Genomic DNA, 20,841 nt, shown 5'->3' with positions numbered 1-20,841 from the left:
GGGGAGGGCAGAGAGAGTCCCTAAGTGTACAGGACGCTGGGAGCGGTCATGTGACCGCAGGCAAAAATGCCTGACCATACAATAAGTGTGTGAATGAGGCAGTGTAAAGAAGATGACTAGGGGAGGAAGCTCATAGCTATAGCGCTATGCAAAGAAATAGAAGACAAGAAAGAGAAGAGAAGAAAAAAAGAAAGGAAACAGGACCCATAATAGAATAGGGGAAGATTGTGATGTCATACCGTGCAGGGTATAAACGGTGCCCAGTATAGTGAACGTAGTGCAATCTAGCGATTCTAGAGGAAAGAAGAAAAGAACAAATTAGTATATACATAATATACAAAATACAACAACAATGTACAATAATTTACAAAAGGGCCGATACGTCATATTCCCTATTAAGACCTTTAGGCTCTAGGGTCTGGAGGGTAAAAATCCAGAAAGCCTCTCTTTTTTTGAGGATTTTAATCCTATTAAGACCTCTCCTATTTGGTTCAATTTGTTCCAGAACCTGGAACCTAAGTTGCGCGATATTATGGTTCTTTTGATGGAAGTGATATGGAAGGGGCAGATGGTTTTTATTGCAGCGAATAGTGGATTTATGCTGTGAGACCCTGTCCCTAATGGGTTGGGTGGTTTCCCCAACATAGGCAAGCCCGCAGGGGCATTTAATGAGGTATACTACGTATGAGGAGTCGCATGTATAATAGCCCCTAATCGGGATGCCCTGACCCGTGTGTGGATGGAACACTTTGGAACCTTTTTGAACGTTATTACATTGGAGGCAGCCAAGACAGGGGAATGTACCCCGCTTTTGTGTCTGTAAAAAAGTTTGTCTGGATATGGTGCTCCTGGAACCCACATCCGCCTTCACTAGTTTGTCCCGTAAGTTTTTTGCCCTGCGAAAACAGGATAAAAAGGGTAACTTAAACTCAGGGATAGTCGGATAACTTTTCTGCAATAAACCCCAATGGCGTCTAATGGTAGATTGTACTATATTGGAAAACGGATGAAAAGTGCTAACAAAGGGGATACGTTTATTATTGTCGTTAGACCTGTTGGTAACACCAGTCTGTCTAGCTAGAAGTAGTGTCTTTTGTGGATAACCACGGTTAGAAAATTTTTTGTTGCATCTCGTTTAGTCTAGTGTTTCTGGTGGTTTCATCCGAAACTATCCTGTGTATCCGTTGGAATTGTGATTTCGGGATCGCATTTTTAATGGAGGGGGGGTGGCAACTATTATAATGCAGGAGACTGTTCCTGTCAGTGGGTATTAGGAATAGGTCAATAGATAACTCACCATGATCGTTTTTACAGATAAGGGTGTCCAGAGAGCTTATCCGATCCATGTTATGTTGCAAAGTGAATTTTAATTCTGGCCACACGTTGTTAAGGTGTTGGTCAAAAGAGATAAGTGAGTCAATAGGGCCATCCCAGATGCAGAATATGTCATCTATGTAGCGGCGCCATAAGCGCGAGTGGGTTTGAAATAGAGGATGGGTGTATACAAAATCTTGCTCGAAGGATGACATATATGCAATAGCATACGGGGGCGCTACGTGCGAGCCCATAGCGGTGCCCTGTTGTTGAATAAAGAAGGTGTCCTCAAACATAAAGTAGTTCTCCCTGAGAACTAAGTTTAAAAGGTCCGTGCAAAAGCGACGTATCTTTATGTGGGTGCCTGCTTCATTGAGGAGTCTGTCTACAGCTAATATACCTTTCTCATGTGTTATGGACGTGTAAAGGCTGCTCACGTCCCAGGTGACCAACAAGGAGGAGGAGGGGATAGCGCCCAGTGCCCTAATGAGTCCCAGGAAATCATTAGTGTCAAGGATAAAAGAGCTGGTAGATTTGACCAAAGGCGTAAGAATCTTTTCCAACACTATAGCAGGAGGGGATAGAATGGAGTCAGTAAGGGACACTATAGGACGTCCAGGAGGTTTGAACAGGCGTTTATGGATTTTGGGCAGAAGATAGAAAATGGGAGTTATGGGATCAGTTTTGATAAGGAAACTCCTGAGCTTATTGTCAATAGTGCCCTCCTGTTCATGGAACTCAAGTAGGGTCTTGATTTTCTGGGCAATATTATTGAGAGGATTTTGTGAGGTCACTCTGTATATATCAGAGTCATTCAATTGCCTGTAAGCCTCTTCCATATAGTCAGCCCGATCCATGATCACTATTGCCCCACCCGCTGATAAGGGTGGGGCAATAGTGATCATGGATCGGGCTGACTATATGGAAGAGGCTTACAGGCAATTGAATGACTCTGATATATACAGAGTGACCTCACAAAATCCTCTCAATAATATTGCCCAGAAAATCAAGACCCTACTTGAGTTCCATGAACAGGAGGGCACTATTGACAATAAGCTCAGGAGTTTCCTTATCAAAACTGATCCCATAACTCCCATTTTCTATCTTCTGCCCAAAATCCATAAACGCCTGTTCAAACCTCCTGGACGTCCTATAGTGTCCCTTACTGACTCCATTCTATCCCCTCCTGCTATAGTGTTGGAAAAGATTCTTACGCCTTTGGTCAAATCTACCAGCTCTTTTATCCTTGACACTAATGATTTCCTGGGACTCATTAGGGCACTGGGCGCTATCCCCTCCTCCTCCTTGTTGGTCACCTGGGACGTGAGCAGCCTTTACACGTCCATAACACATGAGAAAGGTATATTAGCTGTAGACAGACTCCTCAATGAAGCAGGCACCCACATAAAGATACGTCGCTTTTGCACGGACCTTTTAAACTTAGTTCTCAGGGAGAACTACTTTATGTTTGAGGACACCTTCTTTATTCAACAACAGGGCACCGCTATGGGCTCGCACGTAGCGCCCCCGTATGCTATTGCATATATGTCATCCTTCGAGCAAGATTTTGTATACACCCATCCTCTATTTCAAACCCACTCGCGCTTATGGCGCCGCTACATAGATGACATATTCTGCATCTGGGATGGCCCTATTGACTCACTTATCTCTTTTGACCAACACCTTAACAACGTGTGGCCAGAATTAAAATTCACTTTGCAACATAACATGGATCGGATAAGCTTTCTGGACACCCTTATCTGTAAAAACGATCATGGTGAGTTATCTATTGACCTATTCCTAAAACCCACTGACAGGAACAGTCTCCTGCATTACAATAGTTGCCACCCCCCCCCCCCCCTCCATTAAAAATGCGATCCCGAAATCACAATTCCAACGGATACACAGGATAGTTTCGGATGAAACCACCAGAAACACTAGACTAAACGAGATGCAACAAAAATTTTCTAACCGTGGTTATCCACAAAAGACACTACTTCTAGCTAGACAGACTGGTGTTACCAACAGGTCTAACGACAATAATAAACGTATCCCCTTTGTTAGCACTTTTCATCCGTTTTCCAATATAGTACAATCTACCATTAGACGCCATTGGGGTTTATTGCAGAAAAGTTATCCGACTATCCCTGAGTTTAAGTTACCCTTTTTATCCTGTTTTCGCAGGGCAAAAAACTTACGGGACAAACTAGTGAAGGCGGATGTGGGTTCCAGGAGCACCATATCCAGACAAACTTTTTTACAGACACAAAAGCGGGGTACATTCCCCTGTCTTGGCTGCCTCCAATGTAATAACGTTCAAAAAGGTTCCAAAGTGTTCCATCCACACACGGGTCAGGGCATCCCGATTAGGGGCTATTATACATGCGACTCCTCATACGTAGTATACCTCATTAAATGCCCCTGCGGGCTTGCCTATGTTGGGGAAACCACCCAACCCATTAGGGACAGGGTCTCACAGCATAAATCCACTATTCGCTGCAATAAAAACCATCTGCCCCTTCCATATCACTTCCATCAAAAGAACCATAATATCGCGCAACTTAGGTTCCAGGTTCTGGAACAAATTGAACCAAATAGGAGAGGTCTTAATAGGATTAAAATCCTCAAAAAAAGAGAGGCTTTCTGGATTTTTACCCTCCAGACCCTAGAGCCTAAAGGTCTTAATAGGGAATATGACGTATCGGCCCTTTTGTAAATTATTGTACATTGTTGTTGTATTTTGTATATTATGTATATACTAATTTGTTCTTTTCTTCTTTCCTCTAGAATCGCTAGATTGCACTACGTTCACTATACTGGGCACCGTTTATACCCTGCACGGTATGAGATCACAATCTTCCCCTATTCTATTATGGGTCCTGTTTCCTTTCTTTTTTTCTTCTCTTCTCTTTCTTGTCTTCTATTTCTTTGCATAGCGCTATAGCTATGAGCTTCCTCCCCTAGTCATCTTCTTTACACTGCCTCATTCACACACTTATTGTATGGTCAGGCATTTTTGCCTGCGGTCACATGACCGCTCCCAGCGTCCTGTACACTTAGGGACTCTCTCTGCCCTCCCCTTCCCACTAGCGCTGTCTGTGCATGCACCTTCTGTGGGTGGTCACATGACCATGATTACGTCATGAGTCACCGGGACTTATACCCGGAAGTGCCGCCCCTCCTGCAGCGTTGCTCCTCTCTGCCCTGCTCCACTGAGCGCTTAGGATCCAGGTATGTCGGCGGTTACTGCGCCTCTCCCCTCCTTTATTTACTGTTCTCTGCCCCATTGTGTATTTCCTGACCTGGTCACATTCTCTCCTCACAGCGCCGCTACTCCCCTCAGGCTCTGTGCCTTTTCATGACGCGGCACTCTCCATTGTGATCCTCCAGGTACATACACTCATGCTGTTTACTGGCTTTTCATTAGTATTCATTATGTGTGGTGTCCCTGTTAACCCTTTCCCCTCGGCTTTGGCTTTTTGCAGCATACTGCAGCTCTTGGATTTTCTGTTCTTGCTAACGCTCATCCAGGCTTTCTGGCTTCCTCATCCAGGTAGTATGTTGCTCCCACTTACTCTATTACTCTACCTCTCTTCTGTGTGTAGCTCCAAACGTTCATTTTCCGTTAGGCTTCATTTACATCATTCTCCTTTTCCACTTTTCCCTTTCAGGACCCATGTTACCTACGTTATTTGTTCTCTCTTCCTCATTCATTTTCCTTTTTTTTCCCTGTTTTCTGGGATGCCCAGTTACAGTTATGTGCACAGACTCACGTATCTCTTATTCTTCTAGGTCCTCACGTTAGACCATCCACTATGCTATTCCATATAGCTTCACTGGAGGCGTATTCTGTATCTCATGTCTGCGTTTCTAGTATCTGTAGAGTGCATTTCTGCTATGTATCCTTTTGTTTACTCTCCTCACTGAGCTAGACCCTCTCGGCCTGAGGTCGCACTATTACCAGCGTCCTTCCATCTCCAGCACTATTGTTACTTCCCTTATCCAGCATCTCAGCACGGACTATATCTCCACCTCGCACGGAGCACCTATTGTTCTGGATAGACTCATCTCTCTGGCACATGTCTCCCTGAACCAGATGGAGCATCACGTAGATTTTCGTTTTTTCACCATTAGATCTCTTTTTCGTTTTTTGCATTATATGACGTATATTTCCGCATCATGTGACACTGTATTCATTTATATGTTTCATAGTCAATGTCAAAGAAACGCTCTGACGAAGGTCCGGTGTGGACCGAAAACGTTTAGCACTTTTGTTTGTCTGGATGCATCAATAAACTAAGAAGCTTTTCTTCTCAAATTGAGTGCCAAGTTTTATTCATCTGTTATCTACGGGGTGGACACCCTACTTGAGCACCGCCAATCCTCATATTTACTGAGTGCCGTGTTCTCTAATCGTATCCTGTTTGTCCGCACACGAGCACCATAGACGATGTCAAGTGGAATTTTTTCCTTCAACGCTACAGAGACAGCTGAAATCCTATCCAAAGTGACTGCATCCAGTGACTTTCTCCAGATCCCCACGCAAGAGATTAAACACAGGGATCTGGAACGTGAGTCAAAAAGGGCAGTCAATCTTGAACTACATATTATCACTCTTGCCGAATATCTCCGTGTCCAACGCATACCAAGGGGCCTACGGGTCCCCTTACAACCCACTTTCTTTAAGGACGACAAGGAATATTGCACTAAATTCGAGCACATTTTAAACAAGTGCTCTGCTGATTTGATGACATTAACCTTGTCTTATTTGCAACAGAACCTGGATACCGTCAACTCGCAGATATGTGCCATAGAAAACCAGTTAACCAGCACCATGTCCCAGGAGGCCTTCCAAGATCTCAAAGCACAAAACCAGGAGACCCTGCGCACACACAGACTCGACCTGGAAAAAAAGAAAAGGTCGAAATTTTTAAGGGACACCGAAGATTACCTCCAGAACAGAGTGTACCAGTGGCGGGAACCCCAGCGAGGCTTCAGGCGTCGGACCTCCCTAAGTTCCTCAGGCTCGGCCGACAGCAGACCTGGCACCTCAAATACCTACACATCCAGCAATTTTTTAGGCAACAGCCGGGGACGCTCAAAAGGAAGACGAGGCGGGGGGGCCAATGTCGCCGGGGACTCCAGAAGCCACATGTCGACCAGATCACAGGTACGCAACCCCCACTGGTGATTAACATCTCGTCAAAATCCATGGACACTTCCCAATTGACTTTACTCCAGAAAGGCTTGTCCTTCTGTCCAACTTATAAGTTCAATTCGTTTGAACTTAATATGGATTTACAGAGGTTCTTCCGTAACCTCCGTTTACGTGTCCATTTTTCCACTCATCTACCTTCAGGTGACCCTCCCTCACAGGCGGGACAATCTCTCCTAGGCCTCCGGGGCTTGGGCCTTCGTTCCCCAAGCTCTTTTATGCCTCCCAAAAATAGTCCACCTATCGAGACTTTTATCTCGCTGGTGGAAAGGGACATTGATGCCTTCCACCGCGATTTACACTTGGGCAAATTCCACTCTCACACTAACTTATTGCCATCCGAGAAACTGGCCCTTGATCAGTTATCTGCTGATAAAACACTTGTGGTTAAACCCGCTGATAAGGGTGGGGCAATAGTGATCATGGATCGGGCTGACTATATGGAAGAGGCTTACAGGCAATTGAATGACTCTGATATATACAGAGTGACCTCACAAAATCCTCTCAATAATATTGCCCAGAAAATCAAGACCCTACTTGAGTTCCATGAACAGGAGGGCACTATTGACAATAAGCTCAGGAGTTTCCTTATCAAAACTGATCCCATAACTCCCATTTTCTATCTTCTGCCCAAAATCCATAAACGCCTGTTCAAACCTCCTGGACGTCCTATAGTGTCCCTTACTGACTCCATTCTATCCCCTCCTGCTATAGTGTTGGAAAAGATTCTTACGCCTTTGGTCAAATCTACCAGCTCTTTTATCCTTGACACTAATGATTTCCTGGGACTCATTAGGGCACTGGGCGCTATCCCCTCCTCCTCCTTGTTGGTCACCTGGGACGTGAGCAGCCTTTACACGTCCATAACACATGAGAAAGGTATATTAGCTGTAGACAGACTCCTCAATGAAGCAGGCACCCACATAAAGATACGTCGCTTTTGCACGGACCTTTTAAACTTAGTTCTCAGGGAGAACTACTTTATGTTTGAGGACACCTTCTTTATTCAACAACAGGGCACCGCTATGGGCTCGCACGTAGCGCCCCCGTATGCTATTGCATATATGTCATCCTTCGAGCAAGATTTTGTATACACCCATCCTCTATTTCAAACCCACTCGCGCTTATGGCGCCGCTACATAGATGACATATTCTGCATCTGGGATGGCCCTATTGACTCACTTATCTCTTTTGACCAACACCTTAACAACGTGTGGCCAGAATTAAAATTCACTTTGCAACATAACATGGATCGGATAAGCTTTCTGGACACCCTTATCTGTAAAAACGATCATGGTGAGTTATCTATTGACCTATTCCTAAAACCCACTGACAGGAACAGTCTCCTGCATTACAATAGTTGCCACCCCCCCTCCATTAAAAATGCGATCCCGAAATCACAATTCCAACGGATACACAGGATAGTTTCGGATGAAACCACCAGAAACACTAGACTAAACGAGATGCAACAAAAATTTTCTAACCGTGGTTATCCACAAAAGACACTACTTCTAGCTAGACAGACTGGTGTTACCAACAGGTCTAACGACAATAATAAACGTATCCCCTTTGTTAGCACTTTTCATCCGTTTTCCAATATAGTACAATCTACCATTAGACGCCATTGGGGTTTATTGCAGAAAAGTTATCCGACTATCCCTGAGTTTAAGTTACCCTTTTTATCCTGTTTTCGCAGGGCAAAAAACTTACGGGACAAACTAGTGAAGGCGGATGTGGGTTCCAGGAGCACCATATCCAGACAAACTTTTTTACAGACACAAAAGCGGGGTACATTCCCCTGTCTTGGCTGCCTCCAATGTAATAACGTTCAAAAAGGTTCCAAAGTGTTCCATCCACACACGGGTCAGGGCATCCCGATTAGGGGCTATTATACATGCGACTCCTCATACGTAGTATACCTCATTAAATGCCCCTGCGGGCTTGCCTATGTTGGGGAAACCACCCAACCCATTAGGGACAGGGTCTCACAGCATAAATCCACTATTCGCTGCAATAAAAACCATCTGCCCCTTCCATATCACTTCCATCAAAAGAACCATAATATCGCGCAACTTAGGTTCCAGGTTCTGGAACAAATTGAACCAAATAGGAGAGGTCTTAATAGGATTAAAATCCTCAAAAAAAGAGAGGCTTTCTGGATTTTTACCCTCCAGACCCTAGAGCCTAAAGGTCTTAATAGGGAATATGACGTATCGGCCCTTTTGTAAATTATTGTACATTGTTGTTGTATTTTGTATATTATGTATATACTAATTTGTTCTTTTCTTCTTTCCTCTAGAATCGCTAGATTGCACTACGTTCACTATACTGGGCACCGTTTATACCCTGCACGGTATGACATCACAATCTTCCCCTATTCTATTATGGGTCCTGTTTCCTTTCTTTTTTTCTTCTCTTCTCTTTCTTGTCTTCTATTTCTTTGCATAGCGCTATAGCTATGAGCTTCCTCCCCTAGTCATCTTCTTTACACTGCCTCATTCACACACTTATTGTATGGTCAGGCATTTTTGCCTGCGGTCACATGACCGCTCCCAGCGTCCTGTACACTTAGGGACTCTCTCTGCCCTCCCCTTCCCACTAGCGCTGTCTGTGCATGCACCTTCTGTGGGTGGTCACATGACCATGATTACGTCATGAGTCACCGGGACTTATACCCGGAAGTGCCGCCCCTCCTGCAGCGTTGCTCCTCTCTGCCCTGCTCCACTGAGCGCTTAGGATCCAGGTATGTCGGCGGTTACTGCGCCTCTCCCCTCCTTTATTTACTGTTCTCTGCCCCATTGTGTATTTCCTGACCTGGTCACATTCTCTCCTCACAGCGCCGCTACTCCCCTCAGGCTCTGTGCCTTTTCATGACGCGGCACTCTCCATTGTGATCCTCCAGGTACATACACTCATGCTGTTTACTGGCTTTTCATTAGTATTCATTATGTGTGGTGTCCCTGTTAACCCTTTCCCCTCGGCTTTGGCTTTTTGCAGCATACTGCAGCTCTTGGATTTTCTGTTCTTGCTAACGCTCATCCAGGCTTTCTGGCTTCCTCATCCAGGTAGTATGTTGCTCCCACTTACTCTATTACTCTACCTCTCTTCTGTGTGTAGCTCCAAACGTTCATTTTCCGTTAGGCTTCATTTACATCATTCTCCTTTTCCACTTTTCCCTTTCAGGACCCATGTTACCTACGTTATTTGTTCTCTCTTCCTCATTCATTTTCCTTTTTTTTCCCTGTTTTCTGGGATGCCCAGTTACAGTTATGTGCACAGACTCACGTATCTCTTATTCTTCTAGGTCCTCACGTTAGACCATCCACTATGCTATTCCATATAGCTTCACTGGAGGCGTATTCTGTATCTCATGTCTGCGTTTCTAGTATCTGTAGAGTGCATTTCTGCTATGTATCCTTTTGTTTACTCTCCTCACTGAGCTAGACCCTCTCGGCCTGAGGTCGCACTATTACCAGCGTCCTTCCATCTCCAGCACTATTGTTACTTCCCTTATCCAGCATCTCAGCACGGACTATATCTCCACCTCGCACGGAGCACCTATTGTTCTGGATAGACTCATCTCTCTGGCACATGTCTCCCTGAACCAGATGGAGCATCACGTAGATTTTCGTTTTTTCACCATTAGATCTCTTTTTCGTTTTTTGCATTATATGACGTATATTTCCGCATCATGTGACACTGTATTCATTTATATGTTTCATAGTCAATGTCAAAGAAACGCTCTGACGAAGGTCCGGTGTGGACCGAAAACGTTTAGCACTTTTGTTTGTCTGGATGCATCAATAAACTAAGAAGCTTTTCTTCTCAAATTGAGTGCCAAGTTTTATTCATCTGTTATCTACGGGGTGGACACCCTACTTGAGCACCGCCAATCCTCATATTTACTGAGTGCCGTGTTCTCTAATCGTATCCTGTTTGTCCGCACACGAGCACCATAGACGATGTCAAGTGGAATTTTTTCCTTCAACGCTACAGAGACAGCTGAAATCCTATCCAAAGTGACTGCATCCAGTGACTTTCTCCAGATCCCCACGCAAGAGATTAAACACAGGGATCTGGAACGTGAGTCAAAAAGGGCAGTCAATCTTGAACTACATATTATCACTCTTGCCGAATATCTCCGTGTCCAACGCATACCAAGGGGCCTACGGGTCCCCTTACAACCCACTTTCTTTAAGGACGACAAGGAATATTGCACTAAATTCGAGCACATTTTAAACAAGTGCTCTGCTGATTTGATGACATTAACCTTGTCTTATTTGCAACAGAACCTGGATACCGTCAACTCGCAGATATGTGCCATAGAAAACCAGTTAACCAGCACCATGTCCCAGGAGGCCTTCCAAGATCTCAAAGCACAAAACCAGGAGACCCTGCGCACACACAGACTCGACCTGGAAAAAAAGAAACGGTCGAAATTTTTAAGGGACACCGAAGATTACCTCCAGAACAGAGTGTACCAGTGGCGGGAACCCCAGCGAGGCTTCAGGCGTCGGACCTCCCTAAGTTCCTCAGGCTCGGCCGACAGCAGACCTGGCACCTCAAATACCTACACATCCAGCAATTTTTTAGGCAACAGCCGGGGACGCTCAAAAGGAAGACGAGGCGGGGGGGCCAATGTCGCCGGGGACTCCAGAAGCCACATGTCGACCAGATCACAGGTACGCAACCCCCACTGGTGATTAACATCTCGTCAAAATCCATGGACACTTCCCAATTGACTTTACTCCAGAAAGGCTTGTCCTTCTGTCCAACTTATAAGTTCAATTCGTTTGAACTTAATATGGATTTACAGAGGTTCTTCCGTAACCTCCGTTTACGTGTCCATTTTTCCACTCATCTACCTTCAGGTGACCCTCCCTCACAGGCGGGACAATCTCTCCTAGGCCTCCGGGGCTTGGGCCTTCGTTCCCCAAGCTCTTTTATGCCTCCCAAAAATAGTCCACCTATCGAGACTTTTATCTCGCTGGTGGAAAGGGACATTGATGCCTTCCACCGCGATTTACACTTGGGCAAATTCCACTCTCACACTAACTTATTGCCATCCGAGAAACTGGCCCTTGATCAGTTATCTGCTGATAAAACACTTGTGGTTAAACCCGCTGATAAGGGTGGGGCAATAGTGATCATGGATCGGGCTGACTATATGGAAGAGGCTTACAGGCAATTGAATGACTCTGATATATACAGAGTGACCTCACAAAATCCTCTCAATAATATTGCCCAGAAAATCAAGACCCTACTTGAGTTCCATGAACAGGAGGGCACTATTGACAATAAGCTCAGGAGTTTCCTTATCAAAACTGATCCCATAACTCCCATTTTCTATCTTCTGCCCAAAATCCATAAACGCCTGTTCAAACCTCCTGGACGTCCTATAGTGTCCCTTACTGACTCCATTCTATCCCCTCCTGCTATAGTGTTGGAAAAGATTCTTACGCCTTTGGTCAAATCTACCAGCTCTTTTATCCTTGACACTAATGATTTCCTGGGACTCATTAGGGCACTGGGCGCTATCCCCTCCTCCTCCTTGTTGGTCACCTGGGACGTGAGCAGCCTTTACACGTCCATAACACATGAGAAAGGTATATTAGCTGTAGACAGACTCCTCAATGAAGCAGGCACCCACATAAAGATACGTCGCTTTTGCACGGACCTTTTAAACTTAGTTCTCAGGGAGAACTACTTTATGTTTGAGGACACCTTCTTTATTCAACAACAGGGCACCGCTATGGGCTCGCACGTAGCGCCCCCGTATGCTATTGCATATATGTCATCCTTCGAGCAAGATTTTGTATACACCCATCCTCTATTTCAAACCCACTCGCGCTTATGGCGCCGCTACATAGATGACATATTCTGCATCTGGGATGGCCCTATTGACTCACTTATCTCTTTTGACCAACACCTTAACAACGTGTGGCCAGAATTAAAATTCACTTTGCAACATAACATGGATCGGATAAGCTTTCTGGACACCCTTATCTGTAAAAACGATCATGGTGAGTTATCTATTGACCTATTCCTAAAACCCACTGACAGGAACAGTCTCCTGCATTACAATAGTTGCCACCCCCCCTCCATTAAAAATGCGATCCCGAAATCACAATTCCAACGGATACACAGGATAGTTTCGGATGAAACCACCAGAAACACTAGACTAAACGAGATGCAACAAAAATTTTCTAACCGTGGTTATCCACAAAAGACACTACTTCTAGCTAGACAGACTGGTGTTACCAACAGGTCTAACGACAATAATAAACGTATCCCCTTTGTTAGCACTTTTCATCCGTTTTCCAATATAGTACAATCTACCATTAGACGCCATTGGGGTTTATTGCAGAAAAGTTATCCGACTATCCCTGAGTTTAAGTTACCCTTTTTATCCTGTTTTCGCAGGGCAAAAAACTTACGGGACAAACTAGTGAAGGCGGATGTGGGTTCCAGGAGCACCATATCCAGACAAACTTTTTTACAGACACAAAAGCGGGGTACATTCCCCTGTCTTGGCTGCCTCCAATGTAATAACGTTCAAAAAGGTTCCAAAGTGTTCCATCCACACACGGGTCAGGGCATCCCGATTAGGGGCTATTATACATGCGACTCCTCATACGTAGTATACCTCATTAAATGCCCCTGCGGGCTTGCCTATGTTGGGGAAACCACCCAACCCATTAGGGACAGGGTCTCACAGCATAAATCCACTATTCGCTGCAATAAAAACCATCTGCCCCTTCCATATCACTTCCATCAAAAGAACCATAATATCGCGCAACTTAGGTTCCAGGTTCTGGAACAAATTGAACCAAATAGGAGAGGTCTTAATAGGATTAAAATCCTCAAAAAAAGAGAGGCTTTCTGGATTTTTACCCTCCAGACCCTAGAGCCTAAAGGTCTTAATAGGGAATATGACGTATCGGCCCTTTTGTAAATTATTGTACATTGTTGTTGTATTTTGTATATTATGTATATACTAATTTGTTCTTTTCTTCTTTCCTCTAGAATCGCTAGATTGCACTACGTTCACTATACTGGGCACCGTTTATACCCTGCACGGTATGACATCACAATCTTCCCCTATTCTATTATGGGTCCTGTTTCCTTTCTTTTTTTCTTCTCTTCTCTTTCTTGTCTTCTATTTCTTTGCATAGCGCTATAGCTATGAGCTTCCTCCCCTAGTCATCTTCTTTACACTGCCTCATTCACACACTTATTGTATGGTCAGGCATTTTTGCCTGCGGTCACATGACCGCTCCCAGCGTCCTGTACACTTAGGGACTCTCTCTGCCCTCCCCTTCCCACTAGCGCTGTCTGTGCATGCACCTTCTGTGGGTGGTCACATGACCATGATTACGTCATGAGTCACCGGGACTTATACCCGGAAGTGCCGCCCCTCCTGCAGCGTTGCTCCTCTCTGCCCTGCTCCACTGAGCGCTTAGGATCCAGGTATGTCGGCGGTTACTGCGCCTCTCCCCTCCTTTATTTACTGTTCTCTGCCCCATTGTGTATTTCCTGACCTGGTCACATTCTCTCCTCACAGCGCCGCTACTCCCCTCAGGCTCTGTGCCTTTTCATGACGCGGCACTCTCCATTGTGATCCTCCAGGTACATACACTCATGCTGTTTACTGGCTTTTCATTAGTATTCATTATGTGTGGTGTCCCTGTTAACCCTTTCCCCTCGGCTTTGGCTTTTTGCAGCATACTGCAGCTCTTGGATTTTCTGTTCTTGCTAACGCTCATCCAGGCTTTCTGGCTTCCTCATCCAGGTAGTATGTTGCTCCCACTTACTCTATTACTCTACCTCTCTTCTGTGTGTAGCTCCAAACGTTCATTTTCCGTTAGGCTTCATTTACATCATTCTCCTTTTCCACTTTTCCCTTTCAGGACCCATGTTACCTACGTTATTTGTTCTCTCTTCCTCATTCATTTTCCTTTTTTTTCCCTGTTTTCTGGGATGCCCAGTTACAGTTATGTGCACAGACTCACGTATCTCTTATTCTTCTAGGTCCTCACGTTAGACCATCCACTATGCTATTCCATATAGCTTCACTGGAGGCGTATTCTGTATCTCATGTCTGCGTTTCTAGTATCTGTAGAGTGCATTTCTGCTATGTATCCTTTTGTTTACTCTCCTCACTGAGCTAGACCCTCTCGGCCTGAGGTCGCACTATTACCAGCGTCCTTCCATCTCCAGCACTATTGTTACTTCCCTTATCCAGCATCTCAGCACGGACTATATCTCCACCTCGCACGGAGCACCTATTGTTCTGGATAGACTCATCTCTCTGGCACATGTCTCCCTGAACCAGATGGAGCATCACGTAGATTTTCGTTTTTTCACCATTAGATCTCTTTTTCGTTTTTTGCATTATATGACGTATATTTCCGCATCATGTGACACTGTATTCATTTATATGTTTCATAGTCAATGTCAAAGAAACGCTCTGACGAAGGTCCGGTGTGGACCGAAAACGTTTAGCACTTTTGTTTGTCTGGATGCATCAATAAACTAAGAAGCTTTTCTTCTCAAATTGAGTGCCAAGTTTTATTCATCTGATACCTGAAAACATATCACACTTTTCATCATAGTGCTTTTACCAATGCATAAAATGCATGGAGAAGTCATTTCGAATGACTGGTCCTCAGTGTTGTGAGAACGATGACTGGTTAAAATTTTTGGTGGTTTCTTGTTCAGTCCATAGGCCTACATCATGTGGCAAACCGGTGAGCATGTGGCTCGATTAGTATAGGAGATACCTGAAAACATATCACACTTTTCATCATAGTGCTTTTACCAATGCATAAAATGCATGGAGAAGTCATTTCGAATGACTGGTCCTCAGTGTTGTGAGAACGATGACTGGTTAAAATTTTTGGTGGTTTCTTGTTCAGTCCATAGGCCTACATCATGTGGCAAACCGGTGAGCATGTGGCTCTATTAGTATAGGAGATACCTGAAAACATATCACACTTTTCATCATAGTGCTTTTACCAATGCATAAAATGCATGGAGAAGTCATTTCGAATGACTGGTCCTCAGTGTTGTGAGAACGATGACTGGTTAAAATTTTTGGTGGTTTCTTGTTCAGTCCATAGGCCTACATCATGTGGCAAACCGGTGAGCATGTGGCTCTATTAGTATAGGAGATACCTGAAAACATATCACACTTTTCATCATAGTGCTTTTACCAATGCATAAAATGCATGGAGAAGTCATTTCGAATGACTGGTCCTCAGTGTTGTGAGAACGATGACTGGTTAAAATTTTTGGTGGTTTCTTGTTCAGTCCATAGGCCTACATCATGTGGCAAACCGGTGAGCATGTGGCTCTATTAGTATAGGAGATACCTGAAAACATATCACACTTTTCATCATAGTGCTTTTACCAATGCATAAAATGCATGGAGAAGTCATTTCGAATGACTGGTCCTCAGTGTTGTGAGAACGATGACTGGTTAAAATTTTTGGTGGTTTCTTGTTCAGTCCATAGGCCTACATCATGTGGCAAACCGGTGAGCATGTGGCTCTATTAGTATAGGAGATACCTGAAAACATATCACACTTTTCAATCATAGTGCTTTTACCAATGCATAAAATGCATGGAGAAGTCATTTCGAATGACTGGTCCTCAGTGTTGTGAGAACGATGACTGGTTAAAATTTTTGGTGGTTTCTTGTTCAGTCCATAGGCCTACATCATGTGGCAAACCGGTGAGCATGTGGCTCTATTAGTATAGGAGATACCTGAAAACATATCACACTTTTCATCATAGTGCTTTTACCAATGCATAAAATGCATGGAGAAGTCATTTCGAATGACTGGTCCTCAGTGTTGTGAGAACGATGACTGGTTAAAATTTTTGGTGGTTTCTTGTTCAGTCCATAGGCCTACATCATGTGGCAAACCGGTGAGCATGTGGCTCTATTAGTATAGGAGATACCTGAAAACATATCACACTTTTCATCATAGTGCTTTTACCAATGCATAAAATGCATGGAGAAGTCATTTCGAATGACTGGTCCTCAGTGTTGTGAGAACGATGACTGGATAAAATTTTTGGTGGTTTCTTGTTCAGTCCATAGGCCTACATCATGTGGCAAACCGGTGAGCATGTGGCTCTATTAGTATAGGAGATACCTGAAAACATATCTCACTTTTCATCATAGTGCTTTTACCAATGCATAAAATGCATGGAGAAGTCATTTCGAATGACTGGTCCTCAGTGTTGTGAGAACGATGACTGGTTAAAATTTTTGGTGGTTTCTTGTTCAGTCCATAGGCCTACATCATGTGGCAAACCGGTGAGCATGTGGCTCTATTAGTATAGGAGATACCTGAAAACATATCACACTTTTCATCATAGTGCTTTTACCAATGCATAAAATGCATGGAGAAGTCATTTCGAATGACTGGTCCTCAGTGTTGTGAGAACGATGACTGGTTAAAATTTTTGGTGGTTTCTTGTTCAGTCCATAGGCCTACATCATGTGGCAAACCGGTGAGCATGTGGCTCTATTAGTATAGGAGATACCTGAAAACATATCACACTTTTCATCATAGTGCTTTTACCAATGCATAAAATGCATGGAGAAGTCATTTCGAATGACTGGTCCTCAGTGTTGTGAGAACGATGACTGGTTAAAATTTTTGGTGGTTTCTTGTTCAGTCCACAGGCCTACATCATGTGGCAAACCGGTGAGCATGTGGCTCTATTAGTATAGGAGATACCTGAAAACATATCACACTTTTCATCATAGTGCTTTTACCAATGCATAAAATGCATGGAGAAGTCATTTCGAATGACTGGTCCTCAGTGTTGTGAGAACGATGACTGGTTAAAATTTTTGGTGGTTTCTTGTTCAGTCCATAGGCCTACAGCATGTGGCAAACCGGTGAGCATGTGGCTCTATTAGTATAGGAGATACCTGAAAATATATCACACTTTTCATCATAGTGCTTTTACCAATGCATAAAATGCATGGAGAAGTCATTTCGAATGACTGGTCCTCAGTGTTGTGAGAACGATGACTGGTTAAAATTTTTGGTGGTTTCTTGTTCAGTCCATAGGCCTACAGCATGTGGCAAACCGGTGAGCATGTGGCTCTATTAGTATAGGAGATACCTGAAAACATATCACACTTTTCATCATAGTGCTTTTACCAATGCATAAAATGCATGGAGAAGTCATTTCGAATGACTGGTCCTCAGTGTTGTGAGAACGATGACTGGTTAAAATTTTTGGTGGTTTCTTGTTCAGTCCATAGGCCTACATCATGTGGCAAACCGGTGAGCATGTGGCTCTATTAGTATAGGAGATACCTGAAAACATATCACACTTTTCATCATAGTGCTTTTACCAATGCATAAAATGCATGGAGAAGTCATTTCGAATGACTGGTCCTCAGTGTTGTGAGAACGATGACTGGTTAAAATTTTTGGTGGTTTCTTGTTCAGTCCATAGGCCTACATCATGTGGCAAACCGGTGAGCATGTGGCTCTATTAGTATAGGAGATACCTGAAAACATATCACACTTTTCATCATAGTGCTTTTACCAATGCATAAAATGCATGGAGAAGTCATTTCGAATGACTGGTCCTCAGTGTTGTGAGAACGATGACTGGTTAAAATTTTTGGTGGTTTCTTGTTCAGTCCATAGGCCTACATCATGTGGCAAACCGGTGAGCATGTGGCTCTATTAGTATAGGAGATACCTGAAAACATATCACACTTTTCAATCATAGTGCTTTTACCAATGCATAAAATGCATGGAGAAGTCATTTCGAATGACTGGTCCTCAGTGTTGTGAGAACGATGACTGGTTAAAATTTTTGGTGGTTTCTTGTTCAGTCCATAGGCCTACATCATGTGGCAAACCGGTGAGCATGTGGCTCTATTAGTATAGGAGATACCTGAAAACATATCACACTTTTCATCATAGTGCTTTTACCAATGCATAAAATGCATGGAGAAGTCATTTCGAATGACTGGTCCTCAGTGTTGTGAGAACGATGACTGGATAAAATTTTTGGTGGTTTCTTGTTCAGTCCATAGGCCTACATCATGTGGCAAACCGGTGAGCATGTGGCTCTATTAGTATAGGAGATACCTGAAAACATATCACACTTTTCATCATAGTGCTTTTACCAATGCATAAAATGCATGGAGAAGTCATTTCGAATGACTGGTCCTCAGTGTTGTGAGAACGATGACTGGTTAAAATTTTTGGTGGTTTCTTGTTCAGTCCATAGGCCTACATCATGTGGCAAACCGGTGAGCATGTGGCTCTATTAGTATAGGAGATACCTGAAAACATATCACACTTTTCATCATAGTGCTTTTACCAATGCATAAAATGCATGGAGAAGTCATTTCGAATGACTGGTCCTCAGTGTTGTGAGAACGATGACTGGATAAAATTTTTGGTGGTTTCTTGTTCAGTCCATAGGCCTACATCATGTGGCAAACCGGTGAGCATGTGGCTCTATTAGTATAGGAGATACCTGAAAACATATCACACTTTTCATCATAGTGCTTTTACCAATGCATAAAATGCATGGAGAAGTCATTTCGAATGACTGGTCCTCAGTGTTGTGAGAATGATGACTGGTTAAAATTTTTCGTGGTTTCTTGTTCAGTCCATAGGCCTACATCATGTGGCAAACCGGTGAGCATGTGGCTCTATTAGTATAGGAGATACCTGAAAACATATCACACTTTTCATCATAGTGCTTTTACCAATGCATAAAATGCATGGAGAAGTCATTTCGAATGACTGGTCCTCAGTGTTGTGAGAACGATGACTGGTTAAAATTTTTGGTGGTTTCTTGTTCAGTCCATAGGCCTACATCATGTGGCAAACCGGTGAGCATGTGGCTCGATTAGTATAGGAGATACCTGAAAACATATCACACTTTTCATCATAGTGCTTTTACCAATGCATAAAATGCATGGAGAAGTCATTTCGAATGACTGGTCCTCAGTGTTGTGAGAACGATGACTGGTTAAAATTTTTGGTGGTTTCTTGTTCAGTCCATAGGCCTACATCATGTGGCAAACCGGTGAGCATGTGGCTCTATTAGTATAGGAGATACCTGAAAACATATCACACTTTTCATCATAGTGCTTTTACCAATGCATAAAATGCATGGAGAAGTCATTTCGAATGACTGGTCCTCAGTGTTGTGAGAACGATGACTGGTTAAAATTTTTGGTGGTTTCTTGTTCAGTCCATAGGCCTACATCATGTGGCAAACCGGTGAGCATGTGGTTCTATTAGTATAGGAGATACCTGAAAACATATCACACTTTTCATCATAGTGCTTTTACCAATGCATAAAATGCATGGAGAAGTCATTTCGAATGACTGGTCCTCAGTGTTGTGAGAACGATGACTGGTTAAAATTTTTGGTGGTTTCTTGTTCAGTCCATAGGCCTACATCATGTGGCAAACCGGTGAGCATGTGGCTCTATTAGTATAGGAGATACCTGAAAACATATCACACTTTTCATCATAGTGCTTTTACCAATGCATAAAATGCATGGAGAAGTCATTTCGAATGACTGGTCCTCAGTGTTGTGAGAACGATGACTGGTTAAAATTTTTGGTGGTTTCTTGTTCAGTCCATAGGCCTACATCATGTGGCAAACCGGTGAGCATGTGGCTCTATTAGTATAGGAGATACCTGAAAACATATCACACTTTTCAATCATAGTGCTTTTACCAATGCATAAAATGCATGGAGAAGTCATTTCGAATGACTGGTCCTCAGTGTTGTGAGAACGATGACTGGTTAAAATTTTTGGTGGTTTCTTGTTCAGTCCATAGGCCTACATCATGTGGCAAACCGGTGAGCATGTGGCTCTATTAGTATAGGAGATACCTGAAAACATATCACACTTTTCATCATAGTGCTTTTACCAATGCATAAAATGCATGGAGAAGTCATTTCGAATGACTGGTCCTCAGTGTTGTGAGAACGATGACTGGTTAAAATTTTTGGTGGTTTCTTGTTCAGTCCATAGGCCTACATCATGTGGCAAACCGGTGAGCATGTGGCTCTATTAGTATAGGAGATACCTGAAAACATATCACACTTTTCATCATAGTGCTTTTACCAATGCATAAAATGCATGGAGAAGTCATTTCGAATGACTGGTCCTCAGTGTTGTGAGAACGATGACTGGATAAAATTTTTGGTGGTTTCTTGTTCAGTCCATAGGCCTACATCATGTGGCAAACCGGTGAGCATGTGGCTCTATTAGTATAGGAGATACCTGAAAACAT

At 43.5% G+C, this 20,841-nt stretch overlaps 3 long non-coding RNA genes across 3 annotated transcripts; all 3 read left to right on the top strand.

Annotated features, from left to right (window-relative positions):
- Positions 1 to 4,453: 4,453 nt before the first annotated feature.
- Positions 4,454 to 5,632, top strand: LOC138653777 (uncharacterized). The gene is made up of 5 exons (XR_011316002.1): positions 4,454 to 4,545; positions 4,640 to 4,704; positions 4,800 to 4,867; positions 5,107 to 5,213; positions 5,329 to 5,632. It is a non-coding gene; the product is annotated as an uncharacterized lncRNA (long non-coding RNA).
- Positions 5,633 to 9,174: 3,542 nt separating this feature from the next.
- On the top strand, positions 9,175 to 10,359 carry LOC138653776 (uncharacterized). The gene is made up of 5 exons (XR_011316001.1): positions 9,175 to 9,272; positions 9,367 to 9,431; positions 9,527 to 9,594; positions 9,834 to 9,940; positions 10,056 to 10,359. It is a non-coding gene; the product is annotated as an uncharacterized lncRNA (long non-coding RNA).
- A 3,542-nt stretch (positions 10,360 to 13,901) lies between these two features.
- LOC138653778 (uncharacterized) lies at positions 13,902 to 15,086 on the top strand. Its single transcript, XR_011316003.1, has 5 exons — positions 13,902 to 13,999; positions 14,094 to 14,158; positions 14,254 to 14,321; positions 14,561 to 14,667; positions 14,783 to 15,086. It is a non-coding gene; the product is annotated as an uncharacterized lncRNA (long non-coding RNA).
- Positions 15,087 to 20,841: the final 5,755 nt, after the last annotated feature.

The sequence above is a fragment of the Ranitomeya imitator genome, unplaced genomic scaffold, assembly GCF_032444005.1.
Source record: "Ranitomeya imitator isolate aRanImi1 unplaced genomic scaffold, aRanImi1.pri SCAFFOLD_34, whole genome shotgun sequence".
Taxonomy (NCBI): Eukaryota; Metazoa; Chordata; class Amphibia; order Anura; family Dendrobatidae; genus Ranitomeya; species Ranitomeya imitator.
The sequence above is the reverse complement of the archived record's forward strand: the minus strand, read 5'-3'. Positions and strand labels throughout refer to the sequence as shown.